This window comes from Solanum tuberosum, unplaced genomic scaffold (assembly GCF_000226075.1).
Source record: "Solanum tuberosum cultivar DM 1-3 516 R44 unplaced genomic scaffold, SolTub_3.0 scf00297, whole genome shotgun sequence".
NCBI classification, from domain to species: Eukaryota; Viridiplantae; Streptophyta; class Magnoliopsida; order Solanales; family Solanaceae; genus Solanum; species Solanum tuberosum.
The window spans coordinates 482,837-488,789 of NW_006239220.1; positions in this window are offsets into that span (position 1 = coordinate 482,837).

A 5,953-nucleotide genomic window follows, 5' to 3' on the forward strand; every position below is an offset into this window, starting at 1 on the left:
GTGATGCTGAATGAGTTCGCAAGCGTATTGATCAGTTAACAATGATTGATGAGAAAAGAATGGTGGTTGTTTGTCATGGACAACAGTATCGACAGAGAATGATTCGTGCTTTCCACAAGAAAGTAAGAGCCAGAATATTTGAAATTGGTCAGTTGGTTCTCAAATGCATTTTCCCTCATCAGGATGAGTACAAAGAGAGATTTGCACCAAATTGGCAAGAACCTTACATGGTTCGTAAAGTGTTATCTGGAGGCGCCCTGGTCCTGTCGGAGATGGATGGCACCGAATGGCCAAAACTGATCAACTCAAATGCTGTCAAGAGATACTATGTGTGAACTTTCAGTTTGAATTTTCTGTCATTTCCTTGTAATCCTTCTATTTGCTTGTAATCACATCGTTTTAAATTGTATCCCTATTGACCTGAATTCTCAATAATGAGATACATAGGCGGCCTATGTCGGCCTCGGTCACCCATTTTATCCCTTTTAATATTTCTTTGTACTTGAACTACGTTCGACCTGAATTCTCAAGAACGAGATACGTAGGCGGCCTATGTCGGCCTTGGTTGATTTCCTTGTAAATTTATTATTTTGTTAGTCCTCGAGAGGGGAACTACGTTTGACCTGATTCCTGCCTCAACGGGATACGTAGGCGCCACAACGACTCAGTCATATCTCCAACAAAGTCGAGCCTGAAGCTACTTTGAGATTTGCAACTGGGACGGAATTTTTGAGAGGATCTCAAAATATCCGTGATTTGCTCAACAACAGTTAAAGATAAGCCAAGACAGTTAACTGGGACAGAAATTTTGAGGATGGCCTCAAAATTTCAACAGGGTTTATCGGCAGTTTAGAGCAACTTTGAATACTTCCCAACAAGTAATCTGATAGACCTCAAAGCATCAACTTCAAAGGCGTCCACTAAAGCTCGAAGTGACATGAGACTTGGCAATGACCTTTTCCAAACATTACTTTTGAAAATCTGTTTTTCTTAAAAAAACTTTTCTTTCGTGTTTCAAAATTTTTTGCATAAAAATGTTTTGTCTTATCTATCAAGAAGCGGGAGATCAGAAAGATGAACCGGAGATAGTCAGACAAGGAGCAGACAACCGAAGAAATCGACACAGACCAGTTCATTCTTTAAACTAACAATATTTCTGTGGATGCAGGTCTATAAGTTTACCTCAAGATCAGCATATTCCTCCATGCAATGAATATGGAGAAGTCAAAAGGGCTAGGAGCTCCCCAAAATTAACAATATTTTTGTGGATGCAGGAAAAGTTTTATGCTTCTTATACCAAAGAATCGAGGATATGAGTAACATTATTTCATTCAAATACTCAGCAAGGCAATGTCCATAATGAACACACGATTATGTTCGAAGATGGAGCAAATGGAATCCCCGAAGAGAGAAATTATATCGTTTTCCAACAACTAAAAATACTCGAAGGAAGTAATCTACATCATATTTTCAGATATGATAATATTCCTATCCATAGAGTCATCTATATCGTATTGTCAAATGAGATGATACCACTACTTCGAGGGTCATTTTTATTATTGTCAAAATACAATGACGTCACCATAAGATACCTAGAAGGTCACCTACATTGTTCGGTGAAGCATTATCCTCGTTCGGTATCGGGAGACATCATTACTATATTCATGCGTAGCAAGAGGAAGATTCATGCATAGCAAGAGGAAGATTCATGCATAGAAAGAGGAAGAACTCATGCATAGCAAGAGAAAGAGGCATGCATCGCAAGAGGAAGATTCATGCATAGCAAGTGGAAGATTCATGCATAGAGAGAGGAAGAAGTCATGTATAGCAAGGGAAAAATTTATGCATCACTGGAAAAGATTCATGCATCGCTGGAAAGGATTCATGCATTGCAGGAGAAAAAGCCATGCATCGCGGGAAAGAAGTCATGCATCGCGGAAAAGAGATTTATACATAGCAAGAGAAAAAATTCATGCATTGCAAGAAAAGTCATGCATCGCGAAAAAGAGATTTATGCATAGCAAGAGAAGGAAATCATGCATCGCAAGAAAAAATAAAAATTCATGCATCACAGAAAGAACATCATCAGCTACGATTTTCAAAGAAACATCACCTGTATTTTTCAAAGAAGCATTATCTTCATGCATAGCGGGAGAAGTCATGCATCGCAAGAAAATCAACATCAGCTGCATCATTTTTCATTTGCAAGAACAACATCAAGAGAACAATTAACAACGACATCAAGAGAACTATCAAAATATTACATACACCTATTTTATTACTTCAACATCAAAGGAAAAATACATTGAAGATTATATTGCAAACATGACATACAAGCTTAATTGCTCTACGTCAAATTAGGGGAAGCTGATGTCAAATGTTCAAGGAGAGTAATTAAGTGTCAACATGGTAAAAGACACTATCTCCCCATTTGAATTGCATTTTTTATGCTAATGAATTTTATCTCAATCTTTGTCGAGAGCATCCGATAGGATGAATTCTCAAAAACAAACCATAGGTACGAACTACATAAAAAAGGATGCAGCACAACGTGGAACTTTTCTTAGTAGCGATTTGGGACGTTGTCCAAAGAGGAGTGTCAAACTCTTGGAATGCGAGCTGAGGAGAGACTTTCACCACAATCAAACCACACCCATATTAGAAGGCATGTGGGTTTTTCTTTAGGTTTATTGGTTTCAATTTCACATCCGGAGAATTTTGGTTCTCACCGGAAGCAACCTTCCAATCCGAGTGACAATTCTCTAAGAGTGTTGGAAATTACGTTCGTGTAAGTTCTTATTTGTGGGTATGAAGCATGCCACATTCATGGATAAGGGGTTGCAAGCCTCCTTTTCATACTCGACTTACTTTGTCTCTTTTCCAGAGCCAAAGGTTATCTTAGCATAAGCGATTTCCTTTTTCAACCGATCGAGTCAAACTACAAGCAGCCTGATTCCCTAGGTTAAGGGATATGTAGGCAGGATCAGTGTTGAAACTCGACTGCATTCCGATATCCACTATTAAATCTCATTCTCGAGCATTTTGATCTCTTCATAATTCGATATTGGGATAGCTTTCGAATTCTTTCATAATTGTGCGTCAAATCAAACGTATCGAACTACAAGTGACCTGAATTCTCATATAGCCTAAGATATGTAGGAAACCCAATTTTGGGGTTCGGCCATAATTCCTAAAGTTTGTACCAAAATCCCTTTTCAGAAAAGATGAAGATGTGGTCGATCAAAATTGTATTAGTCAATTTCATTTTCCTCGAATTTCTTGCATCAATCCAAGTAAAATGAGGGATAGTTGTAGACACCCAATTTTGACCCTCCCCGATAGAAATTAATTCACGAGCTTCTCAATTTTCAAGTGATTTAGAATAATTAGTTTTATAAAATTCATATATTTCTTGAGGTTACTTTAAGTAAATCTAGTCAATTTTTATAGTATTTTATAATGATATGTATAATTAGTGTTTCTTAAATATTCGAAAATCGTCTCAAAAAGATTTTAATTTTAGTAAGTACTTTATTAAATTAGTTTAGTTTAAATTATGGCTATTATTTTGAATTATTTAGTTTATAATTAAATTAACTATTTTATTTCGTTAAGATTAAGAAGCACATAAATTAATTATATTATTTCATTTTATTTTTGTCATCAACCGAGTTCGCCAATCTAATTCAATTTGGCTAGAGTTTCGACTTAAAAATTGGTTACAATTGTAATTCAATTACAAATATAGTCATTCCCTATTTTGTACTTCAATTCTTTAAGACCCAATACCCATCAAATACATAACAATATCAAAATGCTAGCCCAACAACTCCCAGCCCATTCGTTATCTCATCCTCAGCCCAAAAGCCCACCAAACACGTTCCAAAACAACTCAACAACAATACCATACAACAGCAAATAGATACACGTACAGCAGTAGCCAAATGACCCTACCCCTGCGTTTTTCTCTTCTTCTCTGCGAGAACCAAATGCGAAACCCAGCCAGAATTGACCCGCCCCATTTTCATTTCTTTCCAACGTTAACAAAGAGGACCCAAACGCAGCACTCCAAAATGTCAAATTAGCAACAGTCGAACGGTGGAATTCACGAAAAGAGCAAGTGTCTGCCCTCACCAACCCTTTCCAGTCTTGCCAGCCGCGTCCAATCGCCCTTGTGGCTACGAGATGGCGTCACGTCAAGCACAAGGGGGATCGAGTTGAATCGAAGCCGACAACGATGCTTCTCGTCCGAATTTTGGATGAAATCTCATACAAAACCCAATTGTTCTTTGGTCCTGGTGAAGATTTTGATTTTGGGAATTTGTGGAGAATTTCGATTCTACCCTCGTTCTCACTTGAATTTTTTTCCCTAAACACCCAAACGAACCCCAATTTTTCCCATCTATATAAACCCATTTTATTTCACTGTAGGTGGTTGGGAAAAAAATTATTGACGGGAAATACAGAGCAAAGGATTAAGAAAAGGTAGTAACACACTCGAAATACGCTCCCGAATAGAGAACTGCTCACATTCTGTCCAGATCTCTCGTTTCACTGTTCGTGGTCAAGTTTTGTGGTAGAAGTCGCGTCCCTCTGCTTAAGTTTCTCGTCTTCGTTCGCTACCCGGAAAAGGTAACCTCTTCTCCGCTGGCTTTTCTCTTCATCTATTTCCATGTTGTGTTTTGTTAGCGTTGGAAAATCATTGTGCTGGGTTTGTTTTCGTGGATTAGTCGTAATATCGTTTCAAGGATCTGCTAAATTTTATCGATATCAGGCGTGCTGATTTGAGTTGTTACTGTTTGACGTTGTTATTCATGTAAGTTTAAATTCTCAAATAAGCTTATATGGTTAATATAGATGATATAGTCGCATGTTTGTTCTAACCGTGTATTTTTGTCTATTTCTTGAATGTCTTCTTCGTCTTGTTGCCCAATATAACGTGTTTTGATCAAGTTTTGCCACAATCGAATGTTTAGTCGAAAATATCACATTTTAACTCGAGTCAGTGACATTCTCTCTGTAGTATCAGTGATCTTCATTATTGACATTCACTTCATACTCTTCTGCTTACTACTTCAGACCAGTTTAAATCTTTGCATTGACCTTGATTTATTATGCTTTTATCTGTAGATGTGTTTATTTTATACTTTGGGTTAACTGATATATTTTGAAACTTAACTTAATCTCTTTTTTCTAGCAAAAAAAATAAAAATAAAATCACTTAAGAGTAGGGTAGCATTATTAGCCAAGTTACTGTAGGTTATTTGTTAATAGCTTAATAAGATTTCTTTAGCTTGTTTGTTTGCATCTTAAATGATTATCGTGGAAGTTCGACTCATGTGTCCATCTTTGATATTGTGTTTCCTTCTGCTAGTCACCTTGTGTTAATATATTCTTTATAAGTTAAAAAAGTCTTGTTTGCGCCGGTGTGTAGCTGTGTGGTTGATGTCTTGGCTTGTGATTTTTGTCATATTCAAAATGAATTGTTCATTGTTGTAGTATGCAATACTTGAAGTTGCAGCATGTTGGTTCGATTTTATTTGACTTCATTTCATGAAATTAATGGATGGCTACTTAGGGCCCGTTTCGCCATGCGATATGATATCATGATATGAAATCATGAGATGAAATTGAAAGTTTGTTTGGACATGCGATATAGAATTTTTGTGTTGTATATTTTCTCATAAACAGAAAAAGCCCATAAGTTATAAAACTATTAAAATAGCTCCAATTGTTTATTCAATCTTATCAAGTAAAAAAAAAATTATAAAATCGCATAATAAATTATTACAAAATTATTTGTTCTCCACTTAAGTAATTGTTTCATCTAACTTTAATTTAATAAAAAAAATTGAACATAAATTGTAGTGTACTAGTCTTTAATATAATCCTCCCACATAATACGGACAATTTCCTCACGTTGAACTTGCATTTCTCGATCATGTGACCGAGA